At 42.2% G+C, this 15,809-nt stretch overlaps 1 protein-coding gene and 1 long non-coding RNA gene across 2 annotated transcripts in view; one reads left to right on the plus strand and one right to left on the minus strand.

The window, feature by feature from the left end:
• Positions 1 to 15,809, minus strand: part of LOC128342976 (uncharacterized) — an 83,135-nt gene that overhangs the window by 21,837 nt on the left and 45,489 nt on the right. The window lies entirely within an intron of this gene.
• The window catches only part of CKMT2 (creatine kinase, mitochondrial 2), a 47,922-nt gene continuing 32,552 nt past the window's right edge, over positions 440 to 15,809 (plus strand). Inside the window, exon 1 of the mRNA XM_053291229.1 lies at positions 440 to 522. The gene's annotated coding sequence lies outside the window, so the exon portion shown is untranslated. The remainder of the gene's footprint in view (positions 523 to 15,809) is intronic.

Genomic DNA, 15,809 nt, shown 5'->3' on the forward strand with positions numbered 1-15,809 from the left:
ATTTAAATCAAATCATCCCTTGTTGCTACACTCTGACGTCATTATGGCAGTCTCGGCATGTCCTTTACTTGTGTGTGAAGGGCTGATGATCCCTTAGAAATCGCCCCACTACATGCATTGCAAATACTTCCTCCAGCCTCTAAGGCTTTGTCCTCTCTAGCATCATTTTTAGAAACTGGGCCACAATTCAAATTGGTGAAGATGCAGGATGCTATTTTGATTTTTCATGTCAGGTATAAAAACAGCAGTAAATACTAATCAGTTTAAGGGCAGTGCCACAATGCTGCCTCACTTGATCATTCTCTTCGTACCCTCAAGGACATATTTGTGAGAGCAAATGGTTTGAACAGGCCTAGGATTGGCCAGTGGAAGTAATACTTCTCCCTTTCTTCCCCCACCCACTCCCCTCCTCCTCCTCCTCCTCCTCCTATGACCAATAATTTTGTCCCAGCACAAACTACTTGCTCACTTTACACTTCTTGGCTCATAGGCTTGCAGGACGTGTCTGGCTTCAGCTTCAAGGTCAGTTGAACTTGCATCTGTTTATTCGCTACAGACACTGACATTTAAAATGGGAGGCTTATTAAAATATATTCAAAGTGCCACACAGACTGTAGCCTTTTGGGAAAGACGGTGTACTTATTTACATAAGTGTGCAGAAAACTATGACACTGAAATTTGCCAGGCTGTTCCAAATGGCAATATGGAAACAAACATGTTAAATATAGGGAAATAAACCTCTCTTGTGCAAATTAGAACAGGAGGCAACCTGCAGAGCATCCACTTTTCAAATGTCAGTGCTGTCCATAAATGTCTCGCATTAACTAGAGAGGCTGAAATGTTATTCTGGATGTTTGTTTTATGGCTATAAAAGAATACAGTCTGAAATTCGATCATTAGCCAGAATTATCCTTGCCTGACGTGTTTGCAGCTCTGCAAGCTAGTCCCAGATTTTAGTGAGAAGTATTGACTTTGATGGATTTTTACAACAGTTCTGTTCCACAGAATTCCGCAGAACAACCTTTCGAGTCCTCTCTGCACTATCCCTTGTTTTTAAAATTCTTATCTGGCTTAGCTGCATATTGGCCTCACCTGCCAATGTGGAGTTAAGAGATATTAGTTACCACTGATACCTTTCCCGGTATGTTTTAAACCTAATCTGCAAACAAGTTAAATTATAATGCTTTAATGGAACTGTTGTCATCCAAATCACAACTCATTTGAACTGAAACTACATCCAATCTCAGAATAGCTTAAATCGAAATAATATGCTGTGAGTGGTTCATGGACTAATATGGTATAATGGTTCTCAAGCGAAATGCAACTTTTGGAACTGTGTTGTTTTTTTTTTAGCATGCTGGTTTTAATAATCAAATGCTATAAGACTTTCAACTACTAGTAGAATGTGGTGATGCATATGTTCTCTAATAATGTGTAATGTATGTAAACTGCCCTGAGCCATTTTTGGAAGGGCGGCATAGAAATAGAATTATTATTAATAATAATAATAATAATAATAATGGCCACCAAAATCATCATCAGCCAATTACAAAAAGCAGCTTTACTGGGAACAGCCTATATTCTGCGACGATATCTATAATAATAACAGCAACAACATTGATAATAAAATTCAGTCATCCCAGGTCCATGGGAAAGACTTGATGTCTGGATAAAACAAACCAGTCAATAACACCTGTCTGAAATAATAATAATAAAGTAAATAAGACATGTGCAAAGAGAAAGATTAAAACTTGCTTAATGTTGCTACCACAACTATTTCTCCTGTAGCAGGCTCACTCTCAAACATCCCTACTTCAGATACTGTAGCTTCAGTGGTTTAACATCTGACATGCAGTTTATAAATTCACTGTGCATAATCGGACACCATGTGAAGATGCAAGCCAAGAGAGCAACTGTCCTGGGAAATGTTGCAATATGGGAAGTGATAACTCTAGGTCAGTTCTGAAATCTCCTAGTGAAAATAATGAGGGGCCTTTGCTGTGCTTAAATTGTCAATAGGAGATGTTGGGATATCAGAAGGCATATCCTGACCTGGAAGGCCTGCCCCACACCTCAAACATATGGGGGGGCGAGGAGCGATATGATTACTCAGTGCAAGTCACTTTGCAAACAGCTAAATGTTTCAGTTCCAGCTAATGTGATATGGAAGGCTCAGATTACAGGATTTGGCACCTATTCCTAAAAGAGATTATGCAGCCTGATTCTGGTGACCTCTGGTCTGAAGTGAAATGAAATGCAGAAGGAGGCTTTCCAATTGTTCTAGGTGCAAAGTAGTTTAGCCACACTTTGTCCTTGCCAGAAGATACGTTATATTATTCTTGGTGAGGGAGAATCTGCAGGAGAAATTGCTATGTGCTCTTCACATCCTGGGCTGGCAAGAAGGCAGTGCTCCAGAGTTTAATTTAATTTCCTTTGGATGAGATAGAGAACTGGAAATGTATGGCATCTTTGCAACCACTGTATATTTACAATTATATAAGCATATGAGTCTGTTTAGAATGTGAGCCCTTTGGGGACAGGGAGCCATCTTATTTATTTATCTATTTCTCTGTGTAAACCACCTTGAGGCGTTTTTGGAACGGCAGTATAGAAATTGAAATAATAATAATAATAATAATAATAATAATAATAATAATAATAATAATAATGGCACTATCCACCCCCAGTACAGTACCTCCAGTGACTATTGCTGGTGTCTATCTTGTGTTTCTTTTTAGATTGTGATTTGGGGACAGAGATTCGTCTTATTTAATATTTCTCTGTGTAAACTGCCCTGAGCCATTCTTGGAAGGGTGGTATAGAAATCGAATAAATAATAAATAATAATAACAACAATAATAATAATATTGGAAGCAAGCAGACACCTAGAACTTCAACTAGGCAGCATAACTGTCAATCCTCCATCAGATTGTAAAAGAGCAGGGATATAGTTAAACAAGAGAAGACAAATGCTCCTGAGAGAAGGGAAGAGAAGTGGGGAACAGGGGCCCATCTTCATATTTTGTCCCAGAGTTCACTCCAACCATGCTACACTCCTACAAAAAATAAATTGCATCCTGGTGCTTCCCCTCTTGGTTTCTGCCCAAAGTCAAACTGTAAAAAACTGCTTGTATCTTTCTGTCCCTCTACTAACCCTCATCCAGATTCTGATGGGTATTAGATTCCAAAGCCTGGAGCCCTCAAGGAACATTAAGTCCTGCTGTTAAGCCTTTGATCATCTATCAGGGTTGTCACACAAAACCAGAGTGAAAGATTCATTCATGCTAATCCAGACAGCCAAAATCAGTTCTGGGAAGGGCATCTGCATATTTGTATGTAGAAGATTCCAAGTTTGCTCCTTTGCATCTCCAAGATAAGGCTGAGACTGAGAGAAACTCCTGCCTGCAACCTTGAAGAAGCCTCTGCTAGTCTGTGTAGACAATACTGAGCTAGATGGACCCAATGATCTGATTCAGTATAGGGCAGCTTCCTATGTAGGGATGTACAAACAGGTTCGACCCCGAACCTGTTCAAGGTCGAACCGGTTCAGTTTGACTGTTTGGGGTCGAACCGAACCCCCCCCCATTCTGTCTGACCTCAAACTGAACCCCCCCCCGGCAGTTTGGGGGGTTCACAAATGTATAAAGGTCTTTTTAAAAAATGCTTTACCTTTGCAGCTCTCCGTGGGGTTCCTGGAGGTGGTGGTGGGGTCTGCGGGGGTCTCCTCTCCCCCGCCAGCTTTCTATATGCCCCCCAAGAGCCAGTTCAGCCAGCTCTGCACCCATTAAAGGTACCTTTGCAGCCCTCTGTGGGGTTCCTGGAGGTGGCGGGGGGTCCATGGGGGTCCCCCTCCCCCGCCAGCCTTCTATATGCTCCCCAAGAGCCGGTTTGGCTGGGTCTTGAGCCAGTTTAAGGCCTTCTCCTGGGGGGCGGTGGCCATGTTGGGGGCAGAGGCCTATTGCACAGGTGCCCACCCCCCAACATGGCCACCCCTCCAGGAGAAGGCTGAAAACCAGCTGAAGAGCTGGCCAAACCGGCTCTTGGGGAGCATATAGAAGGCCAGCGGGGGAGGGTGGACCCCTGAGAGAACCCCCCTTCCACCTCCAGGAACCCTGCAGAGGGCTGAAAAGGTTAAAAAAATTAAGACCTTTAAACATTCACGAACCCCCTCAAGCTGAAACAAATTGAAGGGGATTCGCCAGGGTGCCAGACTGAACTGGCCCAGTAGGGTTCGAGTGCGAACTGGTTCCGGGCCAGCTGGTTCCGTGCACATCCCTACTCCTATGTTCCTACCTTCAGATAGCTGGCCTCCTTTAGCAAGAGATAGCAATGCAAATTATAAATATTCCATCAATGAAAGTGAGCCCCAAAATAGGCTGCAAGTTGAGGCCTGTGAAGTTTGGATGTCAGTGTGAATCAAAGGATAATGTTTCCAGGGCAATGACTTTTTTCTGTGTTTTTAAATCACACACACACAACTGTGCTTACATGACTTTAAAAACTAACTCCTTCAGAAAAGAAGCCCAAATTCTGCAGTCGGAATAAACCGACTTGCAAATATTTAGTTCAGTATTGGCAAGGATGTAAGAGTGAAGGGGAAAGAGGGAGGCAGAGAGCAGATCAAAGAGACAAAGAAGTTGAATAATGAGAAAAGGAGCAGAAAAGAAATTATACAGAGCATAGGGACTTTTCTTTGTGACTATAGTATATGCCCTCTGTTTTCTAAGCTTCTAGCAGGGATTAGTTGGATGGTCAACTTTCTATACAATTTGATGAAGGCCATAATTTTAAGATGAAAATTTCCTATTTTGAAGGCGAATCCTGTGTTTTCGTCAGAAGATGCTTTGGAGAAGTGCAGCAGTTAGAAATGTCCCTTTTGCAATAGTGCAGTAACTGGGAAATAGCCAGGCTTAACATTTCCAGGTGGTAATGGAAAACAGTCCACTTACTGAGACAGGCACAGAGTCTGAAAAGGGACAAAACACTGGCTGACATCCTGAAAAGAAATGCAAGGAGATAATAAGGGAGGCAAAAAGAGAGTTTGTGGAACATTTAGCTAAAAACATCAAGGAGAATAACAAAAACTTCTTTAAATACATCAGAAGCAGGAAACCTGCCAAGGATGTGATTGGACCGTTACATGATGAGGAAGTGAAAGGGATTATTAAGGAGGATAAGGAGATTGCAGAGAAACTAAATGAGTTTGCATCTGTCTTCACAGCAGAGGATACTGAGTGTATACTTGTGCGTGAACAGAGTTTCTCGAGGACAGAGAACTTAGACAGATAGAGTAAGAACTTAGTCAGAACTTAGCTAAATAACTTTGTCAGACAGAGGTGACAAAAGATGTTGTTCTAAACTGCCTGAAAAAAATAAAAAATAACAAATTGCCAGGGCCAGATTAACAAATTGCCAGTGGGGTCCACCCAAGAGTCCTTAAAGAAATGAAATGTGAGATTGCTGACCTCCTTGCTAAAATATATAACTTATCCCTACAATCAGGCTCTGTACCAGAGGACTGGTAAGTAGCCAATGTAACACTGATTTTCAAAGAGGGATCCAGGAGGGATCCGGGAAATTACAGGACAGTTAGCTTAACATCTGTTGCAGGCAAATTGATGGAAAGCATTCTCAAGGATAAAATTGTTACGGATATAAAAGAACAAGCCATGCTGAAAGAGAACCAGCATGGCTTCTGCAAGGGCAAGTGTTGCCTCACTAACCTTTTGGAGTTGAGAGTGTCAACAGGCATGTGGACAAAGGTGATCCAGTTGACATAGTATACCTGGACATCCAAAAAGCTTTCAAAAAAGTTCCTCATCAAAGACTCTTGAGCAAAAGTTGTGTGGATTGGTAACTCATGGAAGGAAAGGAACAGAGGGTGCGAATAAATGGACAGCAATCTAAATAGAAGTAAGTAGGAAGTGGGGTCCCCCAGCAATTTGTACTGGGACCAGTACTCTTTAACTTGTTCATAAATGATATAGAAGTTGGGGTAAGAAGCGAGGTGGCCAAATTTGCAGATGGCACCATACTATTTAGGGTAGTGAAATCCAAAAAAGATTGCGAGGAGCTCCAAAAGGATCTCTCCAAACTGGGGTAGTGGGCAACAAGATGACAAATATGGTTCAATATTAGCAAGTGTAAAGTGATGCATATTGGGACAAAAAACCTCAACTTCACATATACGCTGATGGGATCTGAGCTGTCAGTGACTGATCAGGAGGGAGATCTTGGGGTCGTGGTGGACAGCTCATTGAAAGTGTTGACTCAATGTGTGGCAACTGTGAAAAAGGCCAATTCCATGCTTGGAATCATTAGTAAGGGGTATGAAAATATGCAGGATGCCTCTGAATACTAATTGTAGTAACATTCCCCCAATTACTTCTCTATATTGTTGGTTGTTTGGCAAAAATGTACTCTGTTCTTTGCTCTCTTTTAAGTAACTGGTTTCCATGGGAGTACTTACTGCCTTTGCATCTTTCATTCCAAAGTTCTCTATTATTCCTTCTATTTTGCAGCTTTGACTGAGGTAGCTCCCATCATCTTCTCTCTCTATCTGTATTCCCAAATAATGTGTTACGTTTCCCAGAGCTTTCATTTCGAATTGTTGATTTAATGCTTTCATTATTCACTGTCATCCCCTTCTTGTTCAAAACATATCAGTAGGTCATCCACGAAGACTAGAATAAAAATCCATCAATTGTCCACTTTCTTCGATATTAGGCAAGGGTCTGCTTTACTTCTGGGTGCTTTCCAGATTACATGCTGAAACGTACTTGCAGCGTGTTTGCTAAGTGCCTGTCCATATTACCTGTGTCTCCACATTGGTGTCGCTGCGCTGTCAGAAGGGTGCTGTTCACATTTCCCATGCCTGGATTCGAATTATAATGATGCGATTTTGCCCTACAACATTGTAAATGAGTTGCAGGAAAGTAGCTATATTTTTCCGTAGTAGGGGGGCTTGAAACTGACTTTATGCGTTGCAGTGTGTGGCAGTATGGACAGTTTTTTCTATTTCTTTTTAAAATGACTTTTCTGATTCTTCCTCTCTCTTCAGATGTTGAGTTCTCATGGCATTGGGTGGGAGAGTCGGCGGGCACTGCATACAGTGGGGAGGGCGATAGTCTCCCTTCTCTTCCACCCCCTCTGGAGGCAGGAGAGGCAGCGGGCACTGCTTACAGCGGTGAGGGGGAATAGTCTCCTTGCTGCCCCTCTTCTCACCCTCCCAGACCCCTTCCTGCCTCTTCAAATGTTTAGCTCTCATGACGGCGGGGAGTCGGCAGGCGCTGCATACTGCAGGGAGGACAATAGTCTCCCTTCCACCCCTCTGGAGGCGGCAGGCACTGCTTATGGCAGCAAGGGGGAATAGTCTCCCTTCCACCTCCCAATTTTTTGCTCTTGCTGCCCCTCACCTCCAGAAGTTTATACATGGGTTTTTGCGCAATTGATTGATGCTTTCGTTGATGCTTTCTGCTGCCGATCCTGAAAGCATCTGCTGTTATTTAGTAGAGGAATGGAGCAATGGGATTTGTAGAAAAGGGACTGTATCCCTCTTTTAGAACTTCTAAATGAGCAGAATATCCAAATGGCAGCTCTCCCCTACTTTGTCCCCCCCCCCCGCACCGGCCATGTCTTTTGCTTACCCTCACTGGAAGAGCACTCGCCTCCCCTTCACCTCCTCCCTCCTTCTCCACCAAAAAAAAAAAAAATCTAAGTTCCGTCACGTCAGCGATCCCCCTTTCACTCCGCAACCCCATTTTGTACCGTTTCCTCAAAAGGAATAGTCTACTGTTCAAACCAGTTCTTTCATGCAGGTTTCTCATTCCACATACCTTTTGCTGTAGCCTGATTCCTTATGTGACTCAATTGGTCATCTTCCACTACTTGACTAATGGTTGCCCATGCCTGTCTGTCCTTTTTATCCCATTCTTGGGGATTTGCTGCTAGTCTGTCTGTTAGTAACCTCCCACAGGCCATCCTTAGTTAGAAGAATTTCTACTCTAAACTTCCATAGCTGATGGTTTCCATTATTCAGCTTTCCAAAAGACAGCTTATATTCAGAGCTACAAGCCATTTTTAAAAATTATTTTTATTTTTTGAAAAATCCAAGCTGTGCTTATTTGCATTCAGCTGGCTTCCTCTCAGAAGGAAGGTCTCCTTGTGGCTTCTGCTCTTTCCAGTCTGCTTCAAGGTCATTTGCCCATCAAGGTCGTTCTGGGCTGTATACTACGTTGCTCTAAAGAAATCTGGGCACCATAACCTGTTGCAGAATGTGAGCTGTCCACGTGATTTTCAGAACAAACACCAGTGCAAGGTTTAAGACAACTTTACTTGTGAGACAAATGCTTAGAGGTCAGTACAGAACTTGCTGACTCACACAGGAACAGAACAGGAAGAATAGAAACTCCTAGCTAGCCCAACCAGCACAGAGGAATCTACAGTGCCCCCTCTGGCTTCATAGCAGATTACATGCAAACTATACACAGTAAGTTAGGCTGCAGCTGTTGTATATCCCAACAGAGCCTACAAAGTGGCATTTTATTTATAAAACTCCCAAAGGAAATCTGTCTTAACAGTTTTCAGAACAAATGAAAAAGGCTTATTTCACAAAATCCATGGGTGAATCAGTTAATACTCAGCTGGGGTAATCTGTTATGCTTCCTACAGATCTGTCTTCCTATTCTAACAATTGTCTTGTCTGATGGACTTTAAATATAAATTTTAATTATAATTATACTGAATTTTAAATTTTAAATTTGGTAACTGTATTTTTGTGAGCTAGGAGTTCTCAATCTTGGGTCCCACAGTAGCTGGGAATTATGGCAGTAATAGATTAACAACCTCTGGGGACCCAAGTTTACGAACCCCTGTCATAAGTTGTTTTGAGAGACAGCTGGCTGAAAAGCAGGATAAGAGTGGAAAAAATGAATTAAATATTTTGAAGACCGCTTTTGGTTTCCTTTTTAATCAGAGATGTTCCCATTCTTAAACAAGCTCTTCATTTTTAAAAATGGAAACTGTCACATCACAAATTAAAAGGCCTGCTTTCCAAAAGTGGATGTAATTGTCTCCGAGTGATGCTCCTGCGGGAAAAGCTTTTTCTTGTTAGCTATTAATTTGTGTTATGTGTTTAACAATTTGTTTCCAAACTCTTGCAGTAGCCTCTATTAAACCTCCCACATAGTCTTCTGAGTATTTGATTTTTCTTTTATTGAATGAAGAAGAAATGTCAGCTGCAAGAACCTGGATCACAGCAGATGCACAAATCTGTTTAAAAGAATGTTATGTGAAAGCCTGCAAGCTTGTGACCTTCTATATTGGCTGTTATCAGTCTCTTGAAGTTCACCTATCAGGCCAGGTACAGAAATGTTAGTCTAGAAAACACAATTACATTTGCTCCAAGTTTTCGTTTCTCTTTTGTGGCAGTCAGAATCAGCTCGAAAGGTCAGAGACAACAAATTAGCTCAAAAGGCAGCTTTTGAAATCTGTGTACAAAATTGAAATGGTGGGTCTTGTTTAGTCACTAGTGCTGTCTGTTAATTACTCCCACACAAAAATCAACTGCTTCAGTGTTGAAATGGGCATTGCCTGTAAAACTCTGATGCACAATACACAATGAATTGATTTTTAAACATCTGTTTAAAAATGGAACTGAGATGCAGTAAATGTGCCTGGCAACTGTTGCTGTCCTTATTTGGTACGAATTTCTCAGCTGCTGTATTCCGACATCTTTTTTATTTTGGCATGTGCTGCTAGGCTTATAAAGCTGTAATTCTAAACACACTTAATAGGCAGTAATTCTCACTAAACATCCTTACTTGCTTCTTCTGACGAAACCTGCATAGGACTGTACTGCATTTGACTTTGAGCAGTAAATATCTGAGCTTGTTTCATGCTGGTTGCAAATCCAGTTCATAGTACCTTTATTCTCTTGGACCCTTTCCCAGATGGAGGGGTAAAATACAGGAAGCATCACGGGCTCTCATGATTTATCCTGTGCAAAGCTAGTGTGGGCTGTCCACGCACACACTGCATTTCCTCCTGTAGTTTGCCCGCAGTTCCCCATCCCCACTACTTTATCCGTTATGAATGTCTGCAGTAATGATTTCCCTCCTCTCTCAGTATCCATGCCACCATTCCTCTCCCCTTCCTAATATCCTACCCACTCATCCTTCTAATTCCCAGCCACTATACCTGCCAGCTTTGCTGCATGCTCTGCAGATGCTCTGCAAAGAAGACCAAAAATCATGGAAATAATGGAAATGTGAAATGTGCTGACCCTGATCTCCCCTCATTTTTTAATTACCCCATGCCTCCATGTCACCCTGTGGCTATGACTTTGTAGAAGCATTTAGCTTTGTGAGTACTGTACATGTTCTCATATATGCATGCTAGAGAATTCACAGTGTGAAAGTATGCTATGTCCTGTTGGTGTTCTGCTATCTGGTCATAGCTCCAAAATTAATTAACATTAGCTGCCATGCTGTCCTCCTCCTCTGGCCTTTTAAAAGTCTTAGGAACATAGGAACACAGCAAGCTGCCTTATATTGAGTCAGACCATTGGCCCATCTAGCTCAGTATTGTCTACACAGACTGGGAGCAGCTTCTCCAAGGTTACAGGCAGGAGTCTCTCTCAGTTCTGTCTTGGAGATGCCAGTGAGGGAACTTGGAGCCTTCTGCATACAAGCATGCAGGTGTTCTTCCCAGAGTGGCCCTATCCGGTGAGGGGAATATCTTGTGGTGCTCACACATGTAGTCTCCCATTCAAATGCAAAACCAGGGTGGATCCTGCTTAGAAAAGGGGGCAATTCATGCTTGCTACCACAAGACCAGCTCTCAGCTGCCTGTGCTGCCAACTTGTACCCCTGCATGGGTGCGAGTGCCTGGGAAAGTGGTATTCCGCCAAAGCATCTTACATTATTTGTTTTAAGTTAGGTAGCCGGAGATTGATGAAGAATTCCCTGCAGACTGCTTTTCTGTTTAAAACTACATCCCCACTGGAGAATCCACAGTGTGAATTCAGCTCCACAGGCATCAGCTGCCTTAAAAAAAGGCTTTGGCTGCCCATGGCTGCCTCTCTGTGTGGATACTGGGAAGGTGGTCTGCCGCTAAAAAGCACCTTAAAAAAAAAAAGAAAGGGGGGAAAGTTGCCTGCCAAATTGCACTGCTAGGAAAATCAACCTTTCACAAATGAATCACACCTTTAAAAAGTGGGAGGGGAGTCAGATAGCTGGGGATGGATGAAGAGCACTTTGATGGATCACTGACTGGAAAAGGGCTGTGTGGTCTGCCCAGGTGCAGAACTCAGGGAGCATGCTGGGGCAACGTTTGGCACCAACCCTCCCATGTGTTGCCACCTGTATGGAGAGCCACACTACAAGGGTAGTGCTGAATCTGTCCAGATGCTATTCCTCCTCACATTATTTTCCCCTATGCATTCAAGTCAGCACAAAAGTACTGGAGAACTTGAACATTTGCTGCCAGTAGTGCCTCTAATTTCTTTACATCTCTGTGCGGAATGAGTTTTGTTCTGGGCGGCAGTATCAAGGAAGTGTGTGCGCACCTGCATTCAGAATGAGGCCTTCCTGATTCAACCTGAGCAGGATCTAAATTGAACTGAGCGGACATCCAAAAACCTGTGAGCATGCGCACATGCGCACACCTTAGAGGGAACAGTGTTTGCTGCTCACAACTTTGTGCCATTTTGACTAGGACTGAATAAAGATATTACTGTAAAAAAGCTCAGGAGGGGAGATTTCTACATCTACCCCAGCTACAGAGGAAGTGAACAGGTAAGGGAGCACTGCTGATTGATATTGTCGGGAGACATGGAGCTAAAGTTCCAAATAAAGTAGTAATTTATTTAGAAATAAAGGAAAATTTATTTCCAAATCCATTTAGGAAATCCGTTATATTTCCAAACCAACTATATGCTTGGTTGCTAGCTTCATACAGGAAGTGGGGAAGGGAGAAGAAGAAAGTCTCTCTTTCTCTCCGATGAGAGAAAGAAAACTGAGACTATGAGTCTAACAAAGGAGAATCAGAATAGAGAAAGCATGGTCAGAGGGGCAATGCCCTTACTGGCTATCTCTACCCCAATGGTGCTAAGAGTCGATGCATTGCCATCTCAAACAATTACAACCTGATAGCTTTCAGTAGGCAGTGGTTTTCCGGAATATGGTACTAGCAGCTGTCATTATGTGTGTGCACACATTCAGCTGAAGAAGTCAACAAGCAAAACCGTTGTAGTAAAGTCATTTTGTGGTGACTCTACCACATCTGAAAGCAACTTCAGTATCAGTCCTAATTTTTCTTCCAGTTCTGTCTCATGGGCTTTTCATTACCTCCCCCACCCACTCCACATAAGCTTACCCACCATTAGTCCTCTTTGTACTCTCCTCCCACTCCTGTCTCTCTGTGCCTTCTGTCATGTATGCCTCGCATATGGGAACATATACTAATTTTAGATTCTAGTTAAGTGCCAAGGTTGATGCAACTGGCATAGGGGTGAGAACTAAGACAGCTCAGTTCCTTTCAGGATCAGGTGTTATATCAGTCAATGTCAAAAAAGGTTAAGGGCACATTAAATATGCCACTGTAAAAGGAGCTAAAGAGCTATCAGATGGTACCAATGGGAGAAAATATACAGCATGCCTATTTGATCTATGTGCAAATAAACATCTTAAAAGAAGACTATATCCCTATTCAGACAATGGCTGACATATTTCACAAGGGTATGTCAGCCTAGTTATGTGCAAACTGTGTTACATAAGAGTAAGCCTATTTTTCTTCTGGTTATGTTGCAATTTGTGCAAATGCAACATAACTAGGCTGACATACTCTTATGCAGTATGTCAGCCACTGGGCTGGTTCAGATGAACGCAGGTCTCAATATGTGAACAGGATGGGGTTGTGCCTGGAGTGTGTCCCTCCTGACATCACAGAAGGACATGTGGCTTTTGAAGGACATGTAGAGGGGCAATTTGGATGAATGTTCCTCTTATGTGATTAAAGGATGTCCTTCAGTGACATTAGGACAGCCTCACCCCAGGCACAATCCCATCCTGCTCACGAATTGGGGCTTGCATTCATTTTAGTCAATCCGGTACGTTGTATGTATGCATAGGTATCTGTACACATATACATTTTTGTGTGTGAATGACTATATATGTCATCATTTTAAAAGCAAACCTGAGTACAAGCTCCCTGAAATGCAGGATATTGATAGGAAGTATACTGTTGTATGTGCTTTCAACATAATGTGTGAATAACTGTATGCGAATACAGATCGGTACGTGTGTACACTGTACACAGATTGTATGTGTCGTGCATTCAGTTACAGCCTTTTAATTACATACGTATTTCAAACAGCTGAATTAACATTATTTTGCAATGCAGAAACATCTTCATGTGCTGTACTTACAATAATTCATTTTGGCCTGGTGAAACATGTGAGTGAAATAGTCTACACACTAAAAAACAAAAATTAGCAGAGAACTTGCTAGTTTTGAAGTGTTTTCTCTTCTACACTAACTTTTGGATTTTTCTGCAGCAGCCAGGGGCTCTTTCATGTAAAATATGAAAAATATAAAGTGAAGAGGTGCAGCCTTTACCATACTGTAAAACAATATAAGCTACTCTGATTTTCAGACAATGATATTGTAGCAATGTGGCCTGCGACACTTCTATGCACTGTCATGGGCTTTTCTGCCCAGCACACTGTATGAAAGGGCTTCAAAGTGGGAAAATAATCAGCAATCCGTTACTGCTCATACAAGGTGCCTGATGACTGTGTCATTTCCCATTACTATAAGGAAAGTGTGGGAGATGAAAACAACTTTCCATGCAGTGCCTCCTTGTCAGCAGAAATGATATGAACTACCCAAACATGACAGATTGTCTCCTGTCATTAATGTTACCTGTTATTTCATAGACTTTCCTGCATTCAACAAAGGCAAAGCACTCGTTATTTGTATTAAGATCTATGGTCATTGTCCTGTTTTATTTTCTTAATTTTGACAGATCACTAGTCTAAGAATGGAAGGGACAATCTTTTGACAAAATAAAAGTGCCATATTTATTATTCAGAAGCAATTCCAGCACTTCCATGCCCCTGGGTAGTTAACAAAAAATATTTCATGACCCTCATGGCCATTTTAAAGTCACTAGAAATATTTCTTTCAGCATTCAGAGATGGATCTCTCCCTTGCCCCCACAAATACAAATGGCATCAAATTTTAGTGAAACTTTTGTACCTGTTTTACTCTGGGACTTGAAAAAATCAAGGCTTGAGGATTATTTCCAGTGTTGCATTCCAATAACTGTATAGCTCTATCCAGACATTAAGTTATTACATATGAACATGTGTCTGTAAACATGTACATGTTTTAGTGTGAATGACTGTACCTGCATTTATCTTAAAAGTGAATATGGGTACAGATCCCCTTCAAATACATGGTGCAGATAGGAAATGTACTACTGTACATGTGTCAAGCATAATATGTGAATTACTCTCAATGTGTACAATCTGTAGTGCTGTACACAACATAATACGTTAACAGAGCTTATATTAAAGGTGGATCTAAAGATAGGTATTCAATTCCCCCCACTTACACAGGCCTTTTGAACATTATGAGATACAGGTGTTAGACAGGAGTTCGCTTTCTCCATCCCCTACTTTTAAAGATGTGCATAGGGAAAATTAGTATAAAATATCTCACATCTAGATATATGGCTGAGATATCCTTTTAAAAGGATTCTGTATTCCTACAGTCTAATGAGCCACCTAATGGCGCAGTGGGGAAATGACTTGCCTAGCAAGCAAGAGGTTGCCCGTTCAAATCCCTGCTGATACGTTTCCCAGAATATGGGAAACACCTATATCGGACAGCAGAGATATAGAAGTGCTGAAAGGCATCATCTCACACTGCGCAGGAAGAGGCAATGGTAAACCTCTCCTGCATTCTACCCGAGAAAACCACAGGGCTCTGTGGTTGCCAGGAATCGACACTGACTCAAGGGAACAACTGTCTAAAGACAAAGCTCAAAATGCATCCAACATGCTACTCCGTGGTCAGCACAGGATAGCTGGTGATATAGCCATATTGCTGAAGACTTGTGCTACAGTATTTTGTGAAGCAACCTCTGTCTCTAGTGAGCCTAGAATGCCTGCCTCTGTATCAATAGACAAACCCAATGCATTGAAAAAGGAACAAACTGTTAAATTAAGGAAGAGGACATCCAGCCTGGCAACTGGCTTTGTAAAATGGAGGCGGCCAATCTGGAGACAGTTATAAATATTTAAACAGGAACTATAAGAAGGTTTCATTCACCAGGCCCCAACCCCAATATCATATAAGCAGCTTACTAGAGAACAGTGGCCAACATCCTGATTAATGAATCACAGGTGCACTGAGAGGCACCAGTGCTTCTGAAGAGTTCTGGACTAATGCTGCATCAGAGTGTGAGTGTGAGTGTGAGAGAGATATTTCAGTGACCTCCCCTTCCCCTGGAAGCCCTACGTGTTACTGGAGCATACAGCCCTGGGGGGCTGTGCAGCCCTCAGGGACATATTTTGGGGTGGCTCTGGGCGCTTCCTGGGCATGGGAGGGGATCATTGAAATTTGCCCCCACCGCCAAACCAGCAGTGGAGCTAAGTTAGCTGAACTTTTCAGAAGCACCAGAGCTTCTCCCATTGCACCGGTAATTTGCTGGTCAGGATGTCAGCCAGTGTTTTGTTGATTAAGAGGTTTGTTTCTTTGTTTAACTATTGTCTCAGGGCTTAGAATATAGACCCCTATTTTGTA

This window comes from Hemicordylus capensis, chromosome 2, assembly GCF_027244095.1.
Source record: "Hemicordylus capensis ecotype Gifberg chromosome 2, rHemCap1.1.pri, whole genome shotgun sequence".
NCBI classification, from domain to species: Eukaryota; Metazoa; Chordata; class Lepidosauria; order Squamata; family Cordylidae; genus Hemicordylus; species Hemicordylus capensis.